Raw genomic sequence first — 15546 nt, 5'->3', positions numbered from 1 at the left:
CGTTTAAAAGAGAATGGACTTAAGAACCTTTGTGAGGAATAGAAGAAAGAGGAATAAAATCACGTTCGTGCTGGGTAATAATTAAAGATTAATTTGGAATCATTATAGCCATACCTTCAAGGACCCTGGGAGTCCTGTGAACCCCCCTTAAGGATCTCTGAGAATCTTGAGGACGGCTGGTTAATGAGAGATTCTTCCTGTGATCTAATTCCCCCTCATCTCCTGGAAAACATCTGTTAGGGAGCATTGGCCAAGTGGGTGTAAGCTCCCACCCCACCTAGGCTCTCCATTACAGATGTGTGAGCAATTTATCCACTCCCAGCCTACATCCACAAAAGGTTTGAAGTACCCTTTGCTACCTTAGCAGCTGTGGACAGGGCACTGGGTTAATGGATCCTCTCTTTCTCATATCTGAGGCTTTGGGAATAAAAGGAACTGGAGCCACACAGGAGAGCGTGATTTCAAGAGGCACAGAGTATTTTCTGTCCATAAACGTTTTCCCTATGCATTCCACATGTATCTCTTCTTACTTGTCCTCTCACAAATTATCAATAGTCCTGTGAAGAACAATATTGTGGACCCCAGGCTCTGAACTGTGTGTTGGTTCATTGGCTTAGATCATTAGACAGGAAGTGGAGGAATTCTGGTGAGAGGTGATGGCAAAAGGGAAGAGCAGGTGAGTGCTAGCAGGGAGGCAGGAACACAGCTTGCTTACTTCACAGTCTGTTTGGAGCCTGACCTCTGCAGTGGGCAAGCTGAGCACTTTCTACTCAAACACTGGGACAAACCAGCAGGCATGGATCTGAGGAACTTTTTGTGTTTCTACAGAAAGATAAGGCAGCCAAGGCAAACACAGCTGCTTCCAAGGCAAGCCGGAAACAGAGATCTGGCTCTGTAATAGGCAAATATGTGGACAGCGGAGGGATTCTTAGGAGGTAAGTCATCCTCTATTTGTTCATGCATTATCTGTTTGTCAGTCTTGTACTCACTGGGAGCAGGCCCTGAGCCCATGCTGAGTGCAGACTGGCCCTCGAGTAGTGGCCCTGGTGGGGAAGCCTGGGGTCAGCTGTGCTCACTCCCCTGGAATCTTGGAGGACATATCCCTTCCTGTCCTGACGTCCAAGTGGGAGGAGCACTGTGCAGAGCGAGCTCCTAGGACAGGGCCTGGTCTTTTCTGTGCACCCCCTTCCCCACATGTGCCTGCACAGAGGGACTGAAGAGGTGCTCTAGATCCGCAGAGGAGAGAGAACAGGAGGGGAAGAGATGGAGGGTGTAGTGTGACAATGCCCTGTTGTCTGCTGAGCGGAATGGATGCTCTTGGTTTTTCAGAGACAAGACTGTTTAAGCCCTAAAGAGCAATTAAAGTGTCCTATGGAACCTCCTATAGTTGAAATCTTTACAGACATGAATAGGGCCTGTGCTTGGCAGATTCCTTTCAATGATTGATATTTAATTAACTCAAAGATGATATGTTTTGTTCCTGTTGGACAACACGTGATTGAGGCCCCAAAGGAGGGGCTTGTTGCTATTCAAAAAAACCAGCCAGTCCCCCTCTTCTTCCTCTTGTTGCCACGTACTCCATCCACATCAATGGACACAGAGGGACAGAGTCAGCCAGATCCCTTAGTATTAGATCTGGGAAGGAAGTGTGCATACTTGCCCAGCTAGGAGACACTGAGAACAGGAAGCATGAAATAAACAGGCAAGCAAAGGCAGGCAACTCTGGATGTCAGTCATGTCTTTGGACCCGATTGTCATGAATTCCTTTCTGGTAGCTGAACAGCGAGATACAACTTGGGACCTAAATTTGTGCAATAGTTGGCCTATTGGTTCCTCAGAACTGAATATATTCATTGATTGATTCATTCAACAAGCATTTACCAATCACCTGCTCTGTAGTAGACCTTCTTTAGAGTTTTGTGACGATCCCAAAGATAAATAAGACATGAGTCCTGCCATTAATATCTATTAGCGTGTGCCTACTATGCGCAAGATACTGTGCTCTGCGCTGAGTATGCAGTGCTGAGCAAAACAGGCCCTGTCTCTGGAGGAAGCAGACAACTGAGTGAGCAGCAACTTGTGAACCTGAATCCCACGGCAGGCTTTGGCGCAGGTGACTGCGCGGTATCCCCGCACACAGCATTCGCTGGGAAACCAAAAATGAACTCGGTCACACTAAGCTGAAGGTTTTACAGAATGTCAGTAGTGTTTGAGAATTTCCCAAATAAAATCTTTCAAAGAAATGTTTCGTTTCAGGACCATTTCAGTGACCATCCTTATTTTGGGTGTAAGGCCTTTGAAAAAACATGCTGCGCGGCCACACTTGCTCGCATGTACACTCGTGTGTATAAACAGAGTGACAGTGGATGGGAATACTTACTACTTGTGTTGAAAAGCAGATAAACAGTAGGCTTGTTAGAGTATAAAAGAAACTTGTTGGAAAGGAGACAGTCAGCTTCTATTAAAAACTGTGAGTTCATAAAAAGTGGAAAAGTACTTGAATTGCTACAAATCCTTTACTTTATATCAAGGGACCCAAACTAAGTAACCGTTTTTTGTGAGCAAACAATATATCTTAATTTATCTTTCAGAATGGCACTTAACTTCAGAACGATGACACATGTATTTTTTTCCTTCCTACTGTCGGTTTTTAGGAGTAATAAACATTGTAATTCAGAGGGGAAGACGAAGGGGCGTCTCTTCTGCCTGTGCTGTGTCCTGTGTCCACCTTTCTCCCGTGACTCTGTCGCCTCACCATTTCGTCCCCATTCCACTCCCTTCTCCAATCCTTGTGTGTGCGCACACATGTTCATGTGTGTGCATATGTGTATATGTGCATGTGTGTGGAGGGGTATGTGTGTACCAATTTTGGACGAAAGGTCTTTCCTGTCAAATCTTCTGTCCCCTTTAAAATACTCCCCAGCTTCGGTTGTTCACCAAAACCTGAGAGGAACTCCTGTGCCAGGAAGGACCTGTGAGGCCTTTGCTCCCCAAAACGCTGAAAGGACAGCCTGTGCAGTGGCCCAGCACCCCTGCCATCTGCTGCTTCTCCTTGTTCTTGATGCTCAGATGCTTCTGGATGTAGACATGCACTGAGGCCACTTCCTCCTGACTCTGACTTGCAGGTCCCAGAACGAGAAAGAGAAAGGAAGGAGAGGCTAGTCGAGATACCCTGCCTGGCTTCCTTTCGACTCAAAGCCTGTGGGCTGCTGACTCTGAGACACCTGATTGCGGGGGGCGGGGGGAACTTTGCCCAGAGCAGCGCTGCGCCTCCCTCATATTGCCAAGGGCTGCTTTGCAAGACTGTCTTTTTTTAATGCATTGCCTTACTTGTGAGGTAGCCAGGGCGGTGGGCCACATTTTATGGTGAGGAAACTGAGGCTCAGTGTGTTTTCCCTGGGGACACAGTTAATTAGGGCTGGCGTTGGGAACAGAGCTGAGGTCATCTGGTTGGTCACCCAGGACCTTTTTTTCCAGATCTGTTATGCTCCTTCCTTCACACCCTTTTCTTCTCCATCACAGCAGTTCTCACAACTTGTAACAATGTATTGAGTTGTGTCATTGTTGCTTTAGCCCCTCCACTAAGCTGAGCATTTCATAGGACAGGGGCTTTGTCCATTTGTTCATGATGATGGCATTAGCTTAGTACCTGGTAGATCAGCATCACCTTCACCATCATCACCTGCGTGATCATCAGCCTCATCATCAGACACTCATATAAGTGTGTTGGGTGAATGAACTCAAGAATGCTGGGTCTGGTGGTTCCTTTCCTGGAGCGCTCTGCCCCCGAGACGTGGTACTCTTTTGTCCTCTGGAGGAAAAGCTGTGTGGCTTCCATATTGATACACTTTCGTTTTCTTCCTGTTATTCTTTCTTCCCCACCTAAAATAGCCAGTCAGAGGAGGAAGAAGATGTGTTTGGCATACAGAGAAGGAGAAGCTCCCTGGGCCTGAGTGGGTATCCCCTTACAGAAGAGGAGTCACGGGCAGGGGGACCACTTCCCCGGGCACTCCACAGAATCATCTCCATTGAAGAAGACCCCCTGCCCCAGCTCCTGGAGGGCAGCTTTGAGCAGCCACTGAGCAGATGCCCAGAAGAGGAGGAGGTCTCCGACCAGGGTGGGGAAGGGCAAAGCCAGCAGGCCCGACCTTCTCAGCTCATGCCCACATCTCCCCGAGGACAGCCTGTTGGGAAGGAAGCTCTGTCCAAGGTAAGGGCACATCCCACCCTGGCATTAAACGCCACCCTGGGCCTGTCCCCCAAGGCAGCCCGGGAAGTCAGATGCGGCTGGTCTTGTGATACAACATATTTGTGTCCTTCCAACACCACCTTCCCCTGCTTAGCTGAGTGTCTTGTTGGGGGACTTGGGGCTTCTGGTAAATTCTCCTTATAACTTCTGATGTTTGCCCCACTCCCTATCCTATGCCCTCTGTTCGCATTCAGAATAACACTTAAATCCCATGTCCCACTTGAACTCCCCCACCAGATATTTCTCTAAATTCTGCAGGTAGAAGGACGCCATCTGAACCATCTCCTCTTGTTCATGGTGATGATGTTCCACACCTTGTTTGTGACCTGGACTTACGAATAGGCTCCTTGAACATCCCTCCCTTGCCATGCACTTGACCCTCTAAAACAGCTTTAGAAATGTCCACAGCAGTGTGAGAGAGGATCCTCTGGTCACACTGGGACAGCCCTTGCCACCTTGAGCATTTCCATGCCTGTATCAACATGTGTGACAGGAAGACTTCTCTGGTCACTGTGCAGGATCTTCTTGGCCTCGGTTGTCATTCTTGGGCCTGGATTAAGATTCATGCCTACGTATCAGTGCTCTGAAGGGTGGAATGGTGGAGGCCTTGGGCCCAGGGAAGGGTGGAGAACTGGGTGTCACCCACTGGTGGGTGAGGCCACTCTCCCGATCTGTCAGCATACAGACCTACACATACACGCAGTGCGCACAGATGGGGTTTTCAGCACCCCACGACTCCCCTCACCCCATGTGGGAAAGAAGTGTCAAGGAGCCAGAGGTAAAGGGAAAACTCTAAGAAGAGTGCCTGCTATGGTATTTGATCCTCGCAGTTATCTGATGAGGCATCAGAAACTTATTCTTCCTCGGACAGAAGGGGAAGTGAAGCCCAGAAGGGCACAACCTGGCCCCGCCTTCTAGCCCTGCTTTCACACTTTGTGGCTCCCCCAGGCTGGGCTGCCATCTAGCTGGGGACAGAAACGCAGGCGATGAGGAAATGCGATCTACTGGGAGCCGCGGGACAGCCTCCACAGAGGCTCTGCTCCTGGGACGGTGCTGCGAGGCAGGCCCTCCCTGCAGGGCAGCTGAGCCAGGAACTGCTGCCACCCTTCCGGGAAGTAGTTTGGTCAGAAGAACCAAGAACTTCTAAATATCGCATCCTTGGAACTGGCACCTCTACTTCTAGCAATCTTTCCTCAGAAACAAGCAAAGTCAGACAAAGACTTAATGCAAGAATGTAAGTGTATAATAGCAAACAACTGAAAAACTAATAGAACATACACAATAGCATATTAATTCAATAAATGTTACACTGCTGTTAAAAATCACATTAAAAAAAAATTAGTGACCCAGAGGAATATTCATAACTTAATAATATATGAAAAGTGTAAAATTATAATACCTCAAGTCTGTCTCAATAAACCATACGTTCTTTCCTCTATATAGAAAAAAGCCAGGAAGAAATGCATCAGAACATGAATAGTGACCACTGCAGGGTGGTAGGGGAGATTATAAATAATCCTTATTTTCCTTCCTAATTCCAAAACAATACACCTGTTACTCTTATTTGTAAAGCTTTTCTAAGTGTGGGAAAGAACAGCAGACCTTTCTCCAGCCCCCTTGTCCCACTCCGGTTGTCTCACTGTGGATTGTTCTCCGAGGGGACACAGGCTAAGTGCATGAACACAAGTTCCAGGAGTTCGCTGTACTGTTCTGCTTGGAGCCGAGGCATCAGTCAATGTGTTTCTCTTCTTTGGCCTGTAAAAAAGCCAGTGCTCTGTCTCGGTGGTGGAGGTGGGGGGGGTGGGCAGGTTGCCGCTCAGGTACAGCCTCTGCAGCCAGGACCCCCTCCTCCCACCCTGGGCCTCTCAGGCCCCACCCCTATGGGGGCCTGAGGATGCAGATTGCTTCTCAGAGCTTCAGTCTCACACAAATTGCAGTTAGAAGTACAGAGGCTGAGCAAGGACAGCAGAGAGCCCATGCCCTTGGTATTGCAAGTAAAGAAATGGGGTAGGGGGCATCGTTTTTAAGTGGGGAGTGTTTTTTTTTTTTAGTTTAAATTTCTGTAATTGACCTTGAATTCCTACTTAAGTATTGCATGGAATTGATTTCTCCCCAAAAGCCTGTTAATGGCTTTTCTCTGAAACTCCACTACTGCTAAGATCTGCTGCTACTCCATTCTAGTATTGACTCCAGGAGAGGAGCTAATTCCCCCAAATCCACTTCTAAATAGATTCAAAAGAGTTTCCTCATTTGGCCCAGCTGGGCGGGGCCTGAAGGCAGGATTCGGAGGAGCAAGCAAATGGATCTCCGGAAGGAATGATGGCTCAGTGGAAAGGGCTGATCCTGTGCAGGAAGGCGGGTCCTTACTCTGCCTCTTGCCCTCAGAGTCTAAGCAAGTCCATTCCCTGCTGGCGTTTAATATCCCAGACTAATGGGCTCGGCTCCCAGCGCCTCCTGCTACCAGGCAGTGGAGAAGGAGCAGCAGAGATTCGGGGCTTGGGAATGCTCTGCCCAGGGCCTAGCAGCATGGATTCCCAGCCTCCTAGGTGGAGGCTGTCTTGCTTTGCTCCCAGGGCAGATGAGGATCCTGGATGGAAGCTGATGAGATGGGACTGAAGAGCAAAGGGCACGGAGGCATAGGTATCCTCCATCAGTCCAGGCCTTCAATGATGATAGGGCAGAAACTAAAGCTCCTACCCCAGCCCGGGCTGTCTCTGCCCTGTGGCAGAGATAATTCTTCTTCTATTCTGTCTCCCCTCCTTCCTGCTAACACCCCACCTTATCTTCCCTTTGACCCCCTAGAGAATCTCTGCCTCTGCTTTAAGCCCCAGCTCAGAGTGTCTGCTCATGGATGCTTGGCTCCTCCTCCCTGCTCCCAGAGCACCTGGAACATTGTGTTGTGACCGCTGGTTCCGTGCCTGCCTCCTTCACTCCACCATTAACCAGTTCTCCTGCTCCCCCTGCATCTTCAGGCCGCGCACAGGGCCTGCAACACTGCGGGTGGGCAAGTGTTGGCTGAATGGATGTCCTTCCCCCCTGAGGATGCCCCGAGCCCAAAGCTACCTGCATCCCAGGCTGGGTGGCCTCCCAGTGCTGGTGTGCAGGCCAGGTCCCTACTCTCCTCTGGACTCTGTAGGGATGGGTGACGGGCAGGCGGTGGCAGGAGCAGGAGCAGGAGCTAGCGAACATTCTAGCAGCTGGCCAGACTGTCCACCGTCCACAGGAGGAAGGCTGTCCCTTCACCCCAGACCGTCTCTTCAAGATTGTGTTTGTGGGCAACTCCGCCGTAGGCAAGACATCTTTCCTCAGGAGATTCTGTGATGACTGGTTCCCCAGGGCATGACAGCCACTGTGGGTAAGTTCTTGCCCCTAGACTGGGTCCCGTCCCACCTCTGGAAAGGGGAGGTTGTGAGGAGGAGACTGAGGGAGGGACTTGGAGCCCAGTGGGGGAGGCTGTAGGCCCCCAGGGAGAGCAGGCACAGTCTGCTTGCTCCACAGCAAGGCTGGGAGGGACATGGTGAAGTCCACCTCCTGCAGAGTGCTGGCTGCTAAACTCACTCCAGTGGGATGAGACCACTGAAAGCCCCTACGTCCTACCAGAGAGTAACTGAAATTGGCAGAGGTAGACTTCAGGCCCCTTGTACCCTTGCTGGGCCTGTCTCTCTTTTATCATCCCTTCCCCACCGTCAGCAGGGCCCTGAATCTTCATGCTCCTGCTGAGCATGCCCCCCTCACACACATAACCCCCACCTCCCCCATGGGCCAGCTGCTTCATGCCGTGCCCCTCCCAGTGTGTGTGTAGACAGGTGGCATGGAGGTCAGTGCCCTAGATGGCTCCTTTACCCAGCACGTGTCACCCATCCTACATCCCAGGTCTGCTGGGTGACAGCTGGAACTTACTGTAGAAGCTCATTAGGCCCAGCTATTAGTGAATGATCATGGCTGAGTGTGTTCCCACTCTTGGGTAAAACTTTATTTAGATTTAAGGCCCTTTCTCTTCTTTCAGAGTTGCTCATTTTATTGGAATATGTGATAAACCTATAGTCCTATTGACCTTTTTAGCTTTTACCAAGTTGAATCACTTAAGAAAAAATAAACCCATTGAGTGCCTACTATGTATCATATGACCGCACTGATGAGTCAACTATATTTGAAAATATGTTGGTATGATCTGAATATTTACCATGGGCTTTTATATGCATCATTTCACTTTATCTTCACATAGCCCTGGGAGGTAAGAATAGTTATCAGCCCAATGGACACAGCAGGAAACTGAGCCCCAGAGAGTTTAAGAGGCTTGTCCACATTGCCATGAGCTGGTTGGTATAGATACAGACCTCCCCATTCCCAGCGCACTCCTTCTGTTCCATTCCACAGTGTTGCTAGTAATATTGAGCTGTACATACTGAGCACCCCGTGGGTTTCGAGGACACTTTCCTGCCATGGGAGGTGGACAGACGTTGGTGCAGGCAGGGCAGGCTGCTGAGATGCAGTGGAGCACCAGAAGTTCTGGATGTTTATCTCACTCCTGCCACTAACCAGCTATATGACTTCAGGAGGATGTAGTCCCTCTTTCAGCTTCAGCTTTCTCTCATCAGAAAAATGAGGGAAATGAACTGGGTCACACAAGACCGCTTCCAAGCCTGAGTCTCTGTCCAGACCATCTTTGACCCTTACCTGTCTGATAGCTGGCCCCACAGGACAAACTTTTCAGCCCCAGCACTCTTCCTGGGGAGACCCCATGTGTTTCCTCTCATACTGAACTGGCCCCCTTCCTTCCATTTTCCTCATATAGATGGGTCTCTTCCCACATGCTTCACAGTGACGTTCTTACTGCTGGACCTTTTCTTATGCTGTTTTCACATCTGGAACATCCTCCTGTCCCCTCCCTTCTGCTCCATTCCATCACAAAACTGACAGTACCCCAAGGTGAAAACTTAGGACCCTGACAGGGAGAAAGGCAGAGCCCATGAACTGTGCTCAAAAGAATCTGGCCTTGTCTGGACTGGAGAAAAATGGCTGGGAGTGAGCCACGTGCTCCAAGTATGGTTTCACAGGATGCAATGGGGTGAATGTGGACTCACCTTCCCCAGAGATCAATCAGTGTGGTGCGCCCCCACAAGTCATGACTCAAGCACAGGCTCATGGGAGGCAGGGGGACGGATGCCGAGACCTCAGGCCTTCAAACGCCCCCTTGCAGGCATGTGCACGTGCTCTGGTGCACGTGTCAGTAAGCACAGTCACACAGCCAGAAGAAAAATGCTCCCTGTAGGGAGGCAGAAGAGCCACAGAGTACAGGCCCTGTAGGGCCAAAGCAGTCCAACCCGAGACGGGAGCTCTAGCCAATCACCTGTCCAGCGCAGCAGCCCTTGAACTATGAACGCAGTACTAATGGACACTCGGCAGCCCCTTGAAGCTCTCCTCCATCATCAAAGGGGGCCTCTGGGCTTCCCCCCCCCCTCATAGGAACATGACTGTGCTCAACTCCTGGCTTGTGCATAATGTAAGTTTTACGATACAACCGTGAGCCTTGAGCACCCTGCCTGCACCACCTTAGGGCCACACGATTCCTTCAAAAGCAGGTGCTTGGGATTTGTGGGTGTCCTAGAGATGTCAAAGGAGTTTTTATAGCACATCAGAGCTCATTTTGCAAATGAGAAGACTGATTATTAGAGACTAAAGCTCCCTAGAACCCAAGACCCTGAGCCCAGTGCTCTTTCCACTGCCCCACATTATGCAACATGCCCCACCCCACTTTACCCAACAGAACGCACTCTGCCCCTTCTTAGATTCCAGCTGAGTTTCTATCCCACTTCCCATCTTCACAGAGAAATCCCTAGTTTTCTTCATGACAACTTGCAGGCACTCCCACAACCTTCTGCTCTAAATGACACCTTGGGTCTGTCTTGTCACCCTTTCTGGAGTTCATCACCCAGCTGTAACCCCCACCATCCCACCACACAGCACACTTCACCGTGACAGGGGCTCCTGATTTCCAGCTGTCAGGAACAAGTTAGATTACAAGTTGGAGGTCACCTCCATGTGTTCATTGAATGTGACAGCTGAACAGATGCTGAACACCCCTCCATACCCTCCATCACACCTCAGTTTACAGATGAGGATAGTGAAACCTCCCCAAATGAGATGGAGTCACGTTATCAAGGTCACAGAGCTGGTCAAAGGCAGAACGGAGACAGGAATACAACATGGTCACCTGGCTCCTGGGATGTTAGAACTGGTGGTGGTCTTAGAAGTCAGTGTCATTCAGGCCCTCTGGTACCATGTTACTGTATTGCCTTTTCTATTGAACTTGACTCCTTATGTCTCTACTGCCCCGTGTCCCCCATGGACTTATGTGCTTCCTGGACCTGCCTGCCTGAGGCTGCAAAGGGAAGGACCAATACCCAGCAGGGACTCTCACCAAGCTCACCACAGCACAGAACCCGTTTTTTCCAGCACTCCTTGGTCTACCTCACTCTCTGCAAGATAAGCATCCTGTCCTCTGGCAAAACATTTAGCCATTGAGGTAGAACAAGACAAGAAGGCAGCGGAGACATGGCTGCACCTCTGCCTCGAGCGTTTCCACCAAGGAGAGGGCTGTGTCCTCAGCGCTTCCCACCCTGGGCTGGCTGGTTTCAGATCAGGCCTCGAAGGTGTGTTGACAGTGGTTGGCATTGTCCTGAGAATGTTGCCAGAAAGTGGGCAGCCCCTTCAGTGTCCCAGAGCACAGACTGGGGAAGCCCTTCCACTTTTAGCTAAGAAGAAAGCTCCCCTTAGATTCAGCTCTCAGCCAGTTGTAGTCCACTTGGATGGAAGCACCTAGCCCTGCACTTTCTAGGTAAAATGAAGCTGCCAGGTGTCTCCGTGCCCAGGGTACTGGTGTAAAAAGAAGAATGAGTCTCAGAGCTGGCTTTGCAACACACTGCAGCTGCTGACGAGCTAGGCAAGGCATGCCATCTCTGGATTCCTGTTTCTTCATCTGTCATAGGTGTGGTGGGTGGGGTGGGCTGCCTGTACATATCTCTGTGCTTGTGTGTATGTGTATGTGCATAAGTGTATACACATGCATGCAAGTGCATGTGTTTGTGCATACTCATGTGTGTGTGTGTGTGTGTGTGTGTGTAGGTGACTCACATGGATGTCACAGGGGAGCACTGTAAGGATGGAGAGAGAGCATATCAAAGCTAGAAATATCAAGCATTCAACCAATGAGTCAAATCTCTCTTCTCTGTACCCAAATGTACTGCTCCTTCTGGCTCTCATCTGTGAAGCACAGGGCCTCTAAAGTCTTTCAAGGAGTGGTGACCTCCCCGCTCTCTTCCACTCATGGGCCCCAAGACTCTGGCCTTTGCCTGGGGACAATGGCTAGGATGACCTTTTCCATCGATTACCTCCTTGTCTGTTTTGTCTCTTCTGTCTTTTTTGGTACACGCTGCTATTGTTGTCCCTCTCTCAGCCCTCCAGGGTGAGGAACTCAGAAGCTGGGCCTTTTTGGACATGGTAGGAGATGCCCCGTGTTTCCAAAATCTGATACCTTAAGGGGCAAAGAGTTCTTGAATCTTATTAAGCATTTGTGAACATTCTTAAAATGTTGGAGAGAGGAATATCTGTTATCAAAGTTCTGAGGGCTGCTGTGGGCACAGAACAAATGTTCCTGATCTCATCCCCTCTCTCTGTGATCTGTGACTCCAAGGAGGGTCACTGCCTCAGAGAGACAATACAAATGGCCCAGTGCCTGGGATTAGGAGCTCTAATCCCACCTCAAGGGTGAATGTTGCCTTTGGTTCCCTCCCCCTTCTGCTTTCTTCTCTTCTTGCCCTTCCTCCGCCTGCCACCCCGTCCCATCCTCCTGCTCCTCCACATACCTTTGAAGTGGCTGATGGAAGTCTGAAAGTATGATCCATCCTCAGGGATATTTGAACTTTATTAGGGGAGCTTTAAAAATGATTTTAGAGAGGAAGGAAGAAAGAAAAAAAGAGAGAAAGGAAGGAGGGAAGGAAGGAAGGAATTAAGGAAGGAAGGAAGGAAGGAAGAAAGGAAGGAAGGAAATTTTTTAGGATAGTCTTTTATTCTCCGTGTTTACAATGAGGGAGTAATTCATGAATAACTATTATCTTTGCATTGGCATATTGCTTTTACATGTGTGATCTCATGTGAACCTTATTATAGTATCCCTATAGAGGGTATGGATTATATTACAGTGGAGAGCCTGCAGTTCAGAGAGGTTAAGTGATTTGATGATAAACAGCAGAGACAGAATCGGGTCTCATACCTCCCTGTCCAGCGCTCTGTCCATTTCCCATATCACCTCCCAGGAGCTACACAGGAGGGTTGTCACCTTTGGCCTTACGTGACTCCAGACATGTTGGGGCATCATGTTCTGATTTGGAAGTAACAGTCTCCTTCCACTTGCAGGCATCGATTACCGTGTGAAGATGGTACATGTGGCTGACTCTCAGGTGGCCCTGCAGCTGTGGGACACGGCCGGACAGGAGAGGCGAGGAGCCATCCCTGACATAACCCTGCCTCCTCCATTCCCCCGGTGGGGCCGATGGGCTGGGCTGCAGAGGGGAGACCATGCCCCCCTGACTGGCGTCTCTGCGGTGGCAGGTACCATTGCATCACCCAGCAGTTCTTCAGAAAGGCGGATGCTGTCATTATCATGTATGACCTCACAGCCAAACAGTCCTTCCTGTCGGTCCAGCAGTGGCTGAGCAGCGTGGAGGTGAGCCAGTGAGCACTTCCTAGGGGCGCTTCACTGGCCTCCTGACTTTCCTTTCTTCTCTGCCGGTCTCCTGCCTGGCCCTCTGCCCTTTCAAAGCCTGATCATTACCCACCTTCTCCAGGAACAAACCGCTTCAGGCATCCATGCATTTGTTTACCCAAGTGCCAGTATCAAGCTGGCTACTGGGGACTCTAAAGTGACCAAGACAGACACAGTTCCTGTTCCCATAGATGGGACATAAAAAACACAGATTCCACCAATAATTGTGTCATTATGATTTCAGTAAGTGCTATGAATGAGTGGGACAGGATTGGGGGGCGGGACACAGAGTAGAATGTCAAGGATGGTTTCCCTGAGCAATGGCTGTTTAAACTGAGTCACAACTGTGCTGTTTCCTCATACTCACCACCACCTCCCCCACCCCCTGCATTTTTCTAGCTCCAGTGGGCCCAGCTGTGCCCCACCCAAGAGTGGCACCACCACACAGTGTTCTGAGGCCTCAGTCATAACCCTTCATACGAGGGGAGGTTAATCTACAATATGAGGACCCCAGGCTCACCCCAAAGTCCCCCTAGGCAGGGCCCACAAGCAACGCACTCTTATTTGAATTCTGGATTATCTATAAGGCTGTACCTCTTGACTTACACTTGCAATATGTCCTGTTTTACTTTCTCGTCATCTGCATAGTCTTCCTTTACTGCTCGAATACAAACTTCTCAAGGCCAAGGGCAGAGTGGGCAAGCCACTTAACTTCCTTTAACAGGGCCTCGCTGATTCATTCACAAAGCAGTCCAGTAGGATGTTCCGGTTTCTTCCACCAGCAGGATGCACGCATTGTTCATTTATTTGTTCAGAACAGTGCCAGCCACTCTTCTAGGGTCTGGGAATCAGGGCGGCAGGTAAATGAAACAATGCTCCTGATCTCATGCAGCTTACCTTCAACCCTCCGTCCATGGCTATTAGACCTTGCATAGACCCCCTCACCAGTTATCACAGTCACGCTGCGGTAAAGGGCAGGGTGGCCGGCTTGGATCCGTGCTGCACCCTGTGCCTCCTGGGAACTGAGATGCATCTTTGTCATTGTAACCCCGTGTTTGCAGGGGCCCCACAGAACTAGTGCTCAGCTGCTGCTGGGCACGTGAATGGGAGCCATATCGCTGTGCAGTCAGAATCCTGGAGCTGTTCATTTCTTCGTCCTGTTGTCCCTAACATCTACGATCCCTCCCACCATAAGCTGTTGCTCCTATCGTTTGGACTGGCTGGGCTGCTCCTTTCTCTACTCTTCATCCACATCCTTCTCATTTCCCCCAAAATAAGGTACAAGAGTGGAAGTGAGATTCAAGGGGCGTCTCGGGAATTTGCTTAATACAAATTATTTCTCAAAATTATTGAGCCCAAGCATGTGCGCGCGCTTCAGTTCCCTCCGCTTTCCGGGCAGGCCGGTCCCGTCCGCGAGGCTGTGCACCGCGACCAGCAGAGGGCGGTCCGGACCCAAGTCTGCAGCGGCGCCATTGGCGTGTGGAAAATGCCACCAGATGGCGCGTTAGGATAGCAGCGCCGTTGAGGCGCGGCCACCCGGTAACAACCCCCCACATCGGGAATAACACACCGGAGACTTTGGGGGGGCGGGGCGGAGGCCGACGGCCGGCGGCGCCCGGATGGGCAACTGAGGTGAGTACGGACGGCGGCGACAGCGGCGGCAGCGCGGGGGCCGGAGACGCCGACCCGAAATGGAAGCCGGGCGCGAGCGCGAGAGCGAGAGCGCGGGCTGGGAGCTGGCGGCCAGCGCGGGCTCCGCGCGGCGGCGGCGGCGGCGGCGGCGGTGGGGAGGGAGGCTGCGCGGGCCTGTGCGCGGTGCGGCGGCCACTGGCCGTCCGGGCGCGTGGGGCAGGCGGCGGTGGGCGCGGTGGGCCCCTCGGAGCCCTCGTCGCTCGTCACCCATCCCGCGGGCCCCCCAAACGGTGCCCCCGCCCGCTCGAGCACTACAGCAACGGGCGCGGAGGCCAAAGCCGCCCTCCGCCTCTCGTCCGGACTTCGGGCAGAGCCAGGCGCGCTGGTGCGAACGCCTGCCGCCCCCGTGCGTTTCTGCGGTGTTTCAGCGGCAGTGGCGGCACTTGACAGACAACGAGCTTGCCTCAGAGGGGGCGCCCGGGGGTCGCTCGGCGTGTCGGCTGGCCCAGGCTTTTCCTTGGTGCGGTGGGGCTGGGACCTGGCGACAGGGGCCAAGGGGGCGTCGGAGCCAGGCTTCCCGCTGTCTGCCTTCCCCGCCGCCGACGGAGGCCTTCTTGTGAACCGTGCCCAGGCCAGAGCGCCGCCGCGCTAGTTTGCCAACCCCCGGGAGATGACACCGATAGAAGTTGTTCTCCCTCTTGTGTCGGGGTGGGGGCGGGCTGAAGAGCGGGGAAACTGGGGTGCTTGAGGTTGGACCTGGGCCTCCACTGGAGGGTCCGAACTGGGTGCTGCTTGTGTTCCGTAGGGCCTGACGAATTTTCAGGTGTTAACATTGTGACCTCACCCCTTCTATCCACATTGCAGAGAATCGTGCCCCGGGCAGCTAAGTTCATGGGATGGT

General features: G+C 51.5%; 1 long non-coding RNA gene across 1 annotated transcript; it reads left to right on the top strand.

Annotated features, from left to right (window-relative positions):
• Positions 1 to 831: 831 nt before the first annotated feature.
• On the top strand, positions 832 to 12807 carry LOC150012540 (uncharacterized). Its single transcript, XR_016510753.1, has 4 exons — positions 832 to 935; positions 3892 to 4210; positions 7473 to 7604; positions 12665 to 12807. It is a non-coding gene; the product is annotated as an uncharacterized LOC150012540 (long non-coding RNA).
• The last annotated feature ends 2739 nt before the right edge of the window (positions 12808 to 15546 follow it).

This window comes from Furipterus horrens, unplaced genomic scaffold, assembly GCF_987537825.1.
Source record: "Furipterus horrens unplaced genomic scaffold, mFurHor1.1.pri manual_scaffold_4, whole genome shotgun sequence".
Lineage (NCBI taxonomy): Eukaryota > Metazoa > Chordata > Mammalia > Chiroptera > Furipteridae > Furipterus > Furipterus horrens.
Note: the sequence above shows the minus strand (reverse complement) of the source record. Positions and strands in the feature narration are given on the sequence as shown.